Source organism: Panthera uncia, chromosome F2 (genome assembly GCF_023721935.1).
Source record: "Panthera uncia isolate 11264 chromosome F2, Puncia_PCG_1.0, whole genome shotgun sequence".
Taxonomy (NCBI): Eukaryota; Metazoa; Chordata; class Mammalia; order Carnivora; family Felidae; genus Panthera; species Panthera uncia.
In genome coordinates, this window is record NC_064812.1 from 67,789,242 (window position 1) to 67,802,995 (window position 13,754).

The following is a 13,754-nucleotide window of genomic DNA, read 5'->3' on the forward strand; positions in this document are numbered from 1 at the left end:
TGTCTCACAAAACAGTACTTATCTTTACTGTATGAAATGCATTCTCTTTTTTCTGTTCTTTTTTTTTTATGTTTATTTTTGAGAGAGAGACAGAGCGCAAGCCAGGGAGGGGCAGAGAGAGAGGGAGACACAGAATCCAAAGCAGAGCTTCGAATCCAAGCTGTCAGCACAGAGCCTGGAGCCTGTTTCAGATTCTGTGTCTCCCTCTCTCTCTGCCCCTCCCCCACTCACGCTCTGTCTCCCTCTGTCTCAAAAATAAATAAACATTAAAAAAATTTATTAAAAAAACTGATTTTACTACTTAGAAATGGATTATAAACAGAGTTACTACTTATGGCTTTGCAGGCAGTATCTGCCAAAGAGGTTATCGCCATATTCATGTATCTATCCGTGTGAAAGTAAGAGTGTAAACATATGCGCATATTTGAAAGTATTATTACATTAAATTTATTTTCAGAATAACAGAGTTACAATAAAACATAAATTTAGTAAAACATTTCCTAGAAATTAGGATTTTTATTCAACTAGCCATTTCTTTTGAAATATTGACTTAGCTTTGAGACAATATTCATTTTTTTAAATTGGGTTAACCATAAAATTAGTTAAAACTAAAAATGATTAAACAGAATATTTTCTACGTAAGGAAAACTGTTAAAAACAGGGAAAATGTTTATAGTTTTGCTAAGAAAATATGTGCGACAAAAATCTAAAAGTAAATATAAGAATAAATGAAAGTCATTCTCTTGAGTTCTGATCCAGAAGTAAGGAGTAAGGAGATAGGTGTACCCTCTCTGCGAACTTGTCTTTAGAATTTAAATCTGGCAGCAGGGGGAGTACACATTTAGGGGCTCTGTGGAAAAATGGCACTGATGAAGGAGGGTCAGAAAAGTTGGAATTAGGTCAAGGAATTATCTCTGTATCTTTCTTTTTTTTTTTTTTAAGCCTGTAAATTTCACTTTGATTTGTCATGTTCATTCATCTTGTTGCATTTCTCAGGCAGAACACTGGGGAACAGCAAAGAGAATTTTATTTATATAAATTAATGTGCTAATTAGCAACAGTCTCACAGCTCTTGGAAAATTGCCATTTCATTTTATTGCGCATTAAAGATTGGGTATCCCAACCCTTGTATGCCATTGGAAATGAAGAAATAACCCTCCTAAAATATTTTTGCCTCTCCAAAGGGAAATGTTAAATATAGTGGCCTCATGCTCATTTTCTGAGTGCCTCCTAGTAGCCTATTTTTTTTTTTTTACTATTTGTGCTTTTTCTTTAGACAAAGAATCTTTTTTATTTTTTTAATGTTTATTTATTTTGAGAGAGGGAGAGTGTGTGCATGTGTGTGCGCACACACACACGCACCCCAGCAAGTGAGGGAGGGGCAGAGAGAGAGAGAGGGAGAGAGAGGGAATCCTAAGCAGGCTCCACATTGTCAGCATAGAGCCTGACACGGAGCTCAAACTCACAAAGGTAAGATAATGACTTGAGCTGAAATCAAGACTCAGACACTCAACTGACTGAGTCACCCAGGCGCCTGTCTCTCTCTCTCTCTCTCTCTCTCTCTCTTTTTTAGCTCTTACATCTTATTATATCAATTAACAATTGCATTTATATATAAAATAGTGTATGTGTATATGTGTAGCGTGAGTGTGTGTGTGTATCCTGCTATACCCAGAAAAAAGTATTATGCTAACAAACAAATAAACCATGGAAAAAATGCATAAAATATGAATCTCAAAGGCTGGAATATTTTAATTAATATTTAAAATTTTTGGATGCCATCCTTTAAAGAATGAGTTCCAGAAGGTTGTATGCTGTGATCTATCCATATTGAGCTGAACGATCTTCATCAGCTAACTGGACTTTTTTTCAATTTGATGATTGCACAATGAGTGAAATAGTTACATCCTTCCTATTTCAGAGTAATATTTTGGGAAGAAATAAAAAGTGCTTCAGCTTTATTGGAATATCTCTGAACTTTTGTAAATTCAATGATATACACTTGAGATATTCACTACCACCACATATACCAAAAAACTCCAACTGCACTAATATGTGTAAGCATTGGTTATTAATTAATGCATCATTTAATACTAAATTCATACAAATGTCCTCTTTGTTTCTGTCCATCCTTCTTATATTTAAGATTTAGAACAGCCGGCCTGGTTTTCTATTTTATTTTGTTTCCTTCAAATGCTGCTAAAGGAGGATTTGGTTTTTTCCTGCATCTCTTATGATTCCTTTCTATCAAAAGAGGCATAAGACTGATTTTAACAGATAGGTAGTTTGTGAAGTTCATTTGTGAAGTTTAATCACAAAATAGGCTAGGCCTTCTGGAAAACTCTACTCCTGGTTTTCTTCCCACAGGAAAATCTCAGTGACTGCTGACAAGGATGTCCTATCCTTTCTATCTCCTCTACGTCTTCGAAGTTGAAGAAATGTTCTTGGGTTGAAATAGCTTAAATTGTTCTTGTGTATCCCAGAAAAAGAACAACAGCATTTTGATGATCCTTTTTATCTTCTGTGAAATAGAAAGAACACCAAAGAAAATGTCATGCAAAGTGTAGGGGATGAAAGCAATGATTGTGGAACATAGAAGTGTTACATGTTGCCATAGGGATATAGGATTATGAGGGACTCAGCAGAATGCAAAGAGGGTAGGTATGCTTCTTAAATGGCCTGTTCTCATTCCCCTTCCTGCCAAAAAAAGAAAAAAGGAAAAAAAAAGTTCCAGAAAGGTGAAAGTATAATATAGTATAAAGAGCACTACAGCAATCAGTGTGTTATGTGACCTTGGTTCTGGTCTTGGCCCTCCTGCAAAAGAGTTACTTCAGTTCGGGCCAAACTGTGTTATTTTACTGGCACAGTGGTCTTTCACCTTTGAGTGAGATGGCTGGCCTCAGGAAGTCAAGTCCATTCTAGTTTCATAATTCTGTAGCTGTATTTTTATTTTTCAGAGACTATATAACCTGTTGACAAACCTCTACATACTGGCTATTGCAAACCATTAAATAAATTATGAAAAGCAACAGTGGAAAAGTCTGCAGTGTTAAATTCGGCCGAATTCTCCAAAAACATTATATAATGAAAGTGGTAAGGTAAACAAGTAGTTTGGTAACTCTCAACAATTCTTGTGTTTAAAATATTCTGGAGTTGAAATAGAGCAGCTCCCATCTGTTAATATCTATGTGCAGTATATAATATGTTTTACTATGAATGCTGTCCAGGGAAGTAAGAACAAAGGAGATCTTACAGAAGTGATAAGTGATAGGCTAGCAGCTTTTTAAAAGCTATTGCATACTTTATTCTGTTTTAAGTCTTTTCTCTAAAAGCCAATCAAATGAGGACTATTTGGGAACATCAGCATTAGCTCACCAGACAATGGTATTTGCATCTTGAATTATTCTATTAGATTCTAACCTTGGCACAGTGTAACCCTTTTGCTGAAATATTTATAATTGCCTAGTAACATGGGAAATAAACAATTTATTCCTATTATCTGTGTGCATGTTTTGATACAGAAGAAGCAAACTGTGAATGACTAGATACTAATAAGATCAAGGAGTGTCCCCAGCTTGTCATAATGGCTAGTAACAAATATTTGCACCAAGCCTTGGTTATCCAAATATTCCTTGTGAAGAGTGGCTGAGTGGGTTTGATTTCTCTAACCTTGCAGAATCATTTTATTCTATTGTTCCTGTGATAGATATGGAGGGTAATGCAGTCCAAAGCCTCCAGGCAATGCATGAATTGAATATTTGCTATTTGTGTAGCATGTTGTTTCTGAAGCATCTAATTTGGGAGTGATTTAGTAAATACAATCATCGAGAATGTGGTGATGTTTTCCCTTTAGTTTTGCACAGGGAATTTTGAAAGAGTCTCCCTCCCCCGAATCATTTGTAAGAAAATGAGAAAAACAGCCTAATTTAACACTTGTATTTTGAAAAATGAGATGAAAAGCAAGATATATGTATTTTTGGCGTTAGGGTCACCAAGTTTGAGGGAAGAAAATAGTTTCAACTAAATGCATGGATCCACATTATGAAACAGCCACAGTAAAAAAATTTAATGTTTATTTTTGAGAAAGAAAGAAAGAGAGGGTGTGTATGCAGGAGAGGCAGAGAAGGAGACAGAGGATCCCAAGCAGGCTCCGTGCTAATAGCAGAGAGCCGGATGCCAGGCTTGAACCCAAGAACCATGAGCAGAGAAGTCTGACGCTTAACTGAATGAGCCACCCAAGCGCCCCTAAAATAGCTACATTTTTATGTTTACTTTCATACCACCAACAGAAAAACCCCGAAATTGTTACAGAAGAGTGCTAACACTACCTTACTTGGTTTAAAAAATCATCTTTGCAGGGCACACATGTATTGCCACGGACAGTATCTGCAAACCTGAGCTTAGCATCAAAAAGAAACGGCTTTATTGCAAGTCAGAGCTGCTTTAATTTAATGAACTAATATTAAAAAGTTTCACATAATTTATCTCTCACCGTCTTTCAGCTGGAAAGTATTCATTAAGGAAAATATGTGCTAATGTTAGCAGCATAAACAGAATTCCAAATAAGGAAGAACACAATGAACATACTGAAAGCCCTGTGCTCTCCTGAAAGGATTCACTGCTTACCTTGTCCCTGTGGCAGTGGGCCACCCCCATCACAGCCGCCCAAGTCCCTCACTGCCATTACTTTAGTGCTGTTGAGGGCTCCAAAGACAAGCCTGTCGCTGGCTTTCATGACACTGCTGATAGTGAGGGGATGCTAACTGCTTTGGAAAAGTTTTGAATCAGTTCCAGTTTGGTGGTTTCGAAGCTTGATCTATTTTAGTATTGACTTCCTTTTTATTCCCTCTAGAAAAATGGATCTTTGAATTATTAGAAAAAAAAGTCAGCCTAAGTGAGTTCCAAATCTCAATCTAAATAGCCTTGAAGCAGCTAAATACAAATGGATCAAGAAAAAGAGACTATATTTTTCTTTCTACTACCCATTGAGTAGGGGGTGTGTCCTAAGGCATATTAGAAAAATTCTTCACATTGCACGTGGCACATTTGCACCAATAAACTAAGTGACCTTGAGCAAAGTCTCATTCTCCTTCAGCGTCTTGGTTCCTCATATACAGAATATGACATTAGATGAAATTATTGCTAAATCCCTTCTTACTCTGAAAATTAACTACTAATCAATCATATTTTTATAACTTTGCCTGATAATGTTTGATATTATAGGAAATGTGTGGGAAATCTGAAGGAACAGGGAAGCTTTGCCTAAAATGTTCAGAAAATTCTTGAGTCGTAGAGAAGTTGTTCTTAAAGTTGGCTTTTAAGCATTAATGGTTAGGACATGAAATAGCATATTAACAAATTATAAAGAATTTTCACAGCACATTTATAAAGATTATCCTCAAGTGAAATCTGTAGACTCCTCCATTTAAGTAAAATAAAGCAATAGAGAATTAAAAGGAATTAAAATATTCCACATATTTACTTTTTAAAATACCCAAACCTACACATAAGAAACTGGCCCAGGGGAATATATTAATCGATTTGATGGCTCCCTTGCCAGACAATGTCCTATATAATCTATGGACATTTACCAAATTTAAGTTAGTCAGTAGATAAAATGTTCATAATTGTATATTGATAAATCTAATATTACCAAGTTTTTTTTGTTTGTTTTGGAGGGTTTTTTTTTTAATTTCTTCTCCACAATGCATTGAAATATATTAGTTCTTTCATATTCCAAACTTCCCTGGTCAAAAATAACAATTTCTCCCAACAACACATCCTGGAATAGGAAGAGGGGGAGAGAAAATAAAATATTACATCTTATAATGATTTTATTTTACAATTAAAGTTAGTTTAGTGTACCTATTAATCCAGCTTTTTTTCTGAATTGATTTTAACCCCTAAGTAAGAGATTATTCATATAGGAAGCACTAATGTGATTTACAGTCACTACATTTAAAATTTTGTAACTGTATGTTTTGCAATAAATAGATGGTGAAAATTAATTTTGTGGAAATTTTTTAGATGCACACATCAAAAATTAGAGACTCGGAGTGCTATCCTCTTCAAATAGTAGGGCTCTTAAGCCAATGAGTGGGCATTGATCAAAATAGTACTAAAAGTAATTTTTGGAATTTTTTTCACAATCTGTGACATGTTCCTTAAACTACACAGACTGCCATCAAAATCTGAAAACGTTTTTCCTTGGAGAATTATTTTGGTTCGAGAAACAATGAGAATTCATTCCAAGTCAAGTCTAATGTATAAACTGAGGATCGTATAATGCCATTTTGGGGGTCTAAAATAATGATGCTAAGATAAAAAGACTGACCTTCTTGTGTGACTAATAGAAGAAATGTCCAAATCAAGGACTCTGTAGGCAAAACCCAATGAGTTGGAACCAAGTGTAAAATCTCTCTGTATACAAATGGCAAACCTGGGAGAAAATAATCAACTGGCTGGGACCCAAGCTTCAGACTCTAGTCGTGGTCCAGTTTCTTACTACTGAGTTCATAATTTTTCTTCTCTTTCATGATACAAATGCAGGAAAAAAACATAAAAGTGTTGCCATAAAGTAATGAGTATATAGTATATTAGAAAGTAGCCAATTAGTGTGGATAGACCCAAATGTGTAATGTCCTTCAAATGGGCTGGCTATCTTGGAGCCCATACATCCAGTTCACCAATACTACTCTTTGTTAAAAACTTATTTTGAAACTCCTTTTTAGAATGATCTTCTGAATACGTTCATGAACCACACAAGAAGTTTAACCACATGGTTATATCACCCAGTCTCTTGTAATTTTTCTCTTCTTTTTCTTCCTCTTCTTTACCTAAAACAAGCCAGGTCATGTATCTTTTCACCAGTATTGGCACTGAATGATAATACAAATCCTCTCAATACACAATAATTGGACTTCATTGCAGATTTGTAAATAGGACGTCCATCAAGAGAGTAATTTTAAAGAGAAGAATGGCTACACAAATGGAGTAAATACAGAGCCTTGAGGTGATGCATTTGAATGAAAAGACTGATTTGAAAATGTAAGTTTGGGTCTGTTGGTTAGATTGATCTCAAACTTTATACTCAAACCTGATATGTTTTATACCATTTTGGTACCCCAAGTCAGGAGGCAATTATATGGTGCACAAATGGAATTTGCCAGTGGAATTGCTTATAGCATCTTAGAAGGAAGTAACTAAATGGAAAAAAAAAGATATTTAGTGGGTATTTTTAAAGGATTGGATATGTTCTACTAGATTAAGACATGAATTTTTAATTCACACATATGTTCCCTTAGAAAGACAAAGATTACATTCTCAAGGAATTAGCCTCATGTGAAAACACTAGCATTTCAAAGAGTTCTATCACATATCCTATGTGAGATACAGGGAAAAGTGGGAAGTGGAAACATTCCTTGAAAAGTTCTAAATCTATGAGGAATAGAAGGTAATTAAATTATCCACAAAATAAAGTTTAACTTCCTGGTACAAAACAAATTGGAAAAGAACAATCTCCTTTTACACCCCCAAGGAAAACAGGAAAGAACATCTTTAGTTTTCACTTTCCTTCAAATTTAGTAGTGCACATTCTTCAGTTTGATGATTTGCTGGGGAAAAAATGGAAACTATTACTTTTTTCATTAACTGAAGAATGAACACTGTGTAACTTTACAAAATGAGGGTTGCAATAAAATGGATGCTCAAGCTTAGACCCTTCCTTTGTGTTTTGGTTCATAATTTTTTCTCTGCTTTTGCATGTCTGGAACTCACACGATATCAAGTGTATCCTAATTTTAGATAAATTAATACATTACACAATCTTCTTAACAAGCAGAGATTTGATTATTTTTTTCATATTAAAATAAACCAGCACAACAATTAAGAAGGCACAGCATAGGACATATTTATTTTTTATAGAATCATTTAAATTAACCCTGTTCCCCTTTGCAAGCATGGATATATCAAACCATATTTCTAAATATATCCTGAACACTTTGCTTTCAAAATAAAGTCCAATGAGAAAGAACACAATTAATACCTCATTTAGATCTTTAATATGCACACACTATATATTTTGGCTTTCTAAAGTAATGGAGTCAGGATCATTTTATAGTTTAAACATGTGAGAAACATTTGACACTTGTAATCAAGGCTTCAGAGATGCCTGCGTGTGTTATTTTAAATACTTTCTGCATCTGTGATCATTTCTACTTCTCCTTAGGCATGAAGCTTTCCTGCCCATCGTTCCCTCTCTCTCTCTCTCTCTCTCTCTCTCTCTCTCTCTCTCTACACACACACACACACACACACACTGCATCCCCCAAAGTAAATAAGATGATCAATTAAGCAAAATAACTGTTCAATTAAATAAAAAAAAAATCAATCAACTTGTTAAATTGATCATTACACTTATTTCAAGATATTCCACCATATCTTCAGCATCAAGTCATTTCAGTCAATTAGAATCATCAGTGAAAGGGAAAAAAAAATGTTTGCCCATATGCCAGAAATCCTATGTAATAATGACTAGAGATTGTGTTGGTTTTTCGACAAGATGTTCCTAAATAACTCAAAAAAAAAAAAAACCTATTGATATAAATGCGACCATTTTGCTTTCTTTGGGGGAATTTTTTTAGTGAGAAAGTTGGCAAGGAAGAGAGATCTTGATGTTACCTGAAATATTCTTAAGTATACTAAAATGGGCACCTTGTTCACACACCTCATTGCACATTCTCCTCATTTCATTTAGCCGTTCCTGTGACTTTGATTCTCACTACAACACTTTAAGGTGAATGTATATACATCACACACACAAATGTCATCTCAGCATACAAAACAACAAGGTTATCTGAAACAAATATGGAATTCATAGCTATGTGTCCTTTTAGAATGATATTTGCAAATGGTCACATTACACATCTGTGATTTGCTCCAAATAAATTTAAGATGATAGCATTACCTTTTTAAACCTGCAGATTCTTCCTTCTGTAAGCTTTGGCTCCAGCAAATCTCAGCTATTCTTATTACAGCCCTTTCTCACATGCTCCCAAGTGAGGAACGATTTGCAAAGCTTTTTGGCAAGGCGTGTTGTTAAAGCTGAGCTCTTCATCTGATAAACATTTTCGCTATAATACAGTGGTTTTTTTTTTATTTTAATCTTTTGTTTTAAATAACTGACAAAATTCTAAACTATACAAAGAAAAGAAAAAAAAGCCAGGGGTAATTATTATCTTCACCAAAATATTCACCATAATATCATTCAAATAACAAATTTCCTTTCTTGCTTCCATACAAGTGGTCTAGCTAACATTTTCATATGATTGACTATCCTATAACCTTTACAGTTTTGTTTACAAAGGGCATACAGTGATGTGGGAATGTTCTAATAACATGCTTGGGAACAAAAGAGCCAAATGCCAAATTATATGAAATTTTTAATATAAATTTTTATAAGAAGTAAAATCCTAAGAGGAAAAAAAAAGACTGGAAGGAAATATTTTAAAATATATCCAGTAGTTCCCTACGGTTGTTAGGATTGTAGATAATTTATTTTCTTATCACACATTGGTCCTATTTTTCCAGATTTTACACAATGGGTTAAAAAAAGAAAAAAAAATTACAAATGTGTTTATCTTTGAACAAAAAGGACTCAGTGAGAAACTTTTCAAGTGTTACTTCTCTTGTAAAGTCAAGGGAGTCATAAAAGCTTTTTTTAAAGTCACAAAAAAGTTTTCTTAACAGATTCAAACAATTTGAGTAGAGGCTAGATCATCTGTGTGATTTAAAGCCTCTGAGAGCAAATTCCTAATTATATGGAAAATTGTATCAACCAAATACTACCAAAGGAGACTGTGTTGATATCTTAGAATTCTTGTTTGACAATGCCATTATTATCCTGCGATAGTTTTGTTATTTAACCAAACTATTTGTGTCACAATTTAAAAAATTTATATACAGCTAAAGATAATTTTAAAAATACTAAAGTCTTTTCCAGGCATATACTTAAAAAATTCCTAGTTGACCAGCAGAATTCTCTCTTCCTTGAATCACATTCTACACTTTTCTAATTTTGAGGTATCATCCATATATTTGGTAAGCAAATTGTTAAGGGACTTTTTTCAAATAGAGATAATAGTATTTTGGGTTTTTATATGATTAGCAATTCTTTCGATACTACTTTCATTAAAAGAAATCAAGGTCTTATGCCAATTTAATTTTTTACAGGAAAAAAAATGTTACATCAATCTTCCTCATACATGCTTCTTGATTCTTTTACATAGACTAAAATGGAATTTCTAAACGTTAAGTATTGATTATATTGTTTAAAGGCATACATAATAAGTTAATACTCTCTCCCCAAATTGTATGCAGAAAGTAGATGAAACCTAGAGAGAAAGGCAAGTGAAAATGTTCTGGGGTTCATTTGTGTAGTGTGTACTCAGCAATTTAAAAATACTAATTTTGTTCCATTTAATGGTAAAGAAATATTTCTTTCCCCTCCTTTGCCTAAAGGTCATCTGTAATTGAAGCCAAGTTAGCAACAGTCCAGAGGCTGAGTCTGGCTTTGATCTAGGTGTCCAGCCTTTCTAAGTGCAAATCATTCTGGGCAGAATGGGAGTCACATCAATGAATTGGTTGCCTTACTAAAGGTTATCAAGATCCCCTCTTCACCCTTCCCTGGCCTCCTCCCTCTGCCCACTCTTTGTGAACACCTCTGCATTTCTGTAGCAGTTTGACTTGGTCTTGCAGAAGTTGTATTCAGGTATAATACTAAGTCTTAATTCTGTTCTTCTTTATTTATTCTTGGTTACCCCGATTTTACTCTGACATTCATGTTTTGTGTTTTCATCTCCAACCACCCTTATCAAATCATTTAAATATATATATATATATATATATATATATATATATATGGCACATGTTATTTGATTTTGGATAAGCAGAATATTCTCATGCTCAAAAAAAGAGTATGATATCATGTGTGATTCATTATAATGCTTTCATTCAAGCTTTAGGGCAATAACATTGATACTATGGGTTTTCTTTTGAAATAAAAGGAATAGCACTAAGTGTTCTGAATTAGAATATATCCTGGAAAATGTTAAACCCATACATGTATGGACCTTTTTGGAAATGTTTTTATTTATAAAAAATTAATAAAACCGGGAAAAAGATTAAAGTTATTCTAAATAGCCTTTTACTGATTATTTAGACTGCCTTGTACAGTTTGAAAACTTGGCAGTAATTTTATCAAACCTCTTATAAATCATTGTCAGAGTAATGTTGAACAGTCATTTTGAATTACACTATATCCAATTATTTTTATAATCAAATATTTCATCAATTACAACATGCATTAATCTTTTATCCCATTTAGGTAAAAATAAGTGAGCTATTTCCAAAAGCATTGCTTCTTGTAGGTGCTTTTGCATGGCCAATTTATGTTCACAGAATTTTGCACTTTTTCCTATCACACAAACATCTTTTTACTGAAGCATTGATAGCTTTCCTTTCAAGTTACCTACTATTTAATAAACTAAATGTATTTACAAAACACTTTAAATATTTTTCGAAACTTAAAGACATTAAGATGCTAGCCATATATTTCTTTCAAGTGATGTCCTAAAGTTGTAGGGCAAATTCTTTTGGAGAAGAATACATTCTTGTGACAAATAGTTACAGATGCTTCTATTTATTTCTTCAGTGATTCAATTGTCTCAGAGAGTTTAGTACGGATACACTAAATTTTGCATTTCAAATGTCTATAGAATTTTTGTGGTATAAAGTGAGTGTTTACTATTGCCTAACTAGGATGACAATATGTATTTTTTATATTACATACCTTTCTTTTGGGGTAATTCCATTTCCTTTAACACACTGATTCTGCAGCGTGTTTTAATAATGACAAGACTCTAATTGCTCGTCTGTCTGTACTATGTGGTTAAGATAAAGTGAAATATGATTTAATGGAGCATTGTGTGTCAACTATACTTCAATAAAAAAAGCAAAATATAATTTGAGTATATCTTGAATGGATTTAGTTTATAGGTTTATAATTTTTGCACTATTTACTATCAGTGTAAATATTTTTCTATTATGTCATGTGCTATGATCACTTTTCTGGTAGCATCATGAAACACCAAAATAAGTTTATTGCCTTTAATCAGTTGTGTAAAAGCAAACCTCAGGGTACATAGAAAATAATTATATTTATACATGACTCTGTACTTATTATATTTATATATAATTTTTGTTTTTAACATTTTGAATAACAAATTCTTTTAAAAAATCTATCAACATAGAAACATCCATTTACTTTTTTAATCATGGCAGGACCATTTTCCAGAGCACTGTATCTTACACTTGAGCCCAATATTGCTATTGAATAATATTAAAGTTAATAATTGAAAATAAATTTTCATTTTGAAAAATTCCCTGCATTTTCCTATTTTCTAATAAAATATTATTTCATTTTTATGGCACCATAATTAATCACCTTTGCCTGTGTAGCCTGATCATATATTATATCACGTAGTCTTAACACTTGCTTTCCTGCAAATATCCAATTCTAATGCTAACAAATAGAGAAAGATTTTGAGTGTAATACTTTATCCCCAGGAAAAATTCTTCTTGGTTTTGTCTGAGTGTCATCTATAAAGCAAGAGATGGTTATTTTTCCAAACATGTGATCAATAAGTGTCCATTTTCATATCATTGTTGGTAATAGACGCAATCTCATTTAGGAGCAAGGCCATTTTAATGTAAGTGTATCCTAGTATAAAAAGAAGCTTGTCACACTCCTCCCTAATCGTGAAGGATTTCAGTTCCCCTTTATGCAGACATTTGCACCTAGTATTTTCCAATTCTGTAATGCAAACATTCACGGAGAGGTTAAATACAATGTTGGCTTTGCAATATGTCGCAGAAGAGCTGCACGCATTTTGCACAGGCTTCGTTGAATTTAACCCTGGGTCAACAGACATGTTTAAATGTGGACTTGAACATAAATGATGTCTACCAAAAGAAAGTAAACGAGTGTGAAGTTTTTATAAAATGTCACAATTGATATAAGAGCAAGATCTCAAAGCGGGGCGTGGGGGGTGTGGGGAAGGTGGGGAATGATGTTCCAAAATCACTGGGTTGAGCGCATATTTCATCATTTTAATTTGGTTACTATACCGAATCACAAGTGGCCAAATTGGAGTGACAACTATCCACTAACATCCCCTCTCCTACGTTCCTGATCTGTTCTCTCACTTTCCACCTCTTCTGTTTCCAGGCAGTTGTACCATATGAAACTGACAGCAATTGTTCTGATTCATGGTTTAGGAGGAGTAGCTGATTAATCCCATGTCAGCAGTCTTGACCCTATGTGGAAAATAGAACCTCAGACGGCCCCCTCAACAATCTATAAGGGAGTAGAGTGCTGTTGCTTCCTTGCTCTCAAATGTAATGAAAGTTTAGGGCAATACTGAACAGTGATTTGATCGCCCCCCACCCCTTTTAACCTATGTTTCAAAAGAACATCCTGGCGTGGGGTGGCAATGTAATGAGGGGAGGGAATGAACGATTAAGATTCCGAGGCGAAATCTTATGTTTCCAACTATTTCATTTGCGTTTTCCACGAAATGCTTTGAAACATGTTTTTTCCCTTAAGCATAATTACTGATTAAAAAAAAAATAGACGGTCGTATGTGTTTCTTTTAAATCTTTACGTTTTCAACCTAGCCACTTATTTTCCCCTCCAA

At 33.9% G+C, this 13,754-nt stretch overlaps 1 pseudogene; it reads right to left on the reverse strand.

Moving 5' to 3' along the window:
- Positions 1-4,735, reverse strand: part of LOC125924259 (ubiquitin carboxyl-terminal hydrolase MINDY-1-like) — a 51,591-nt pseudogene extending 46,856 nt beyond the window's left edge.
- Positions 4,736-13,754: the final 9,019 nt, after the last annotated feature.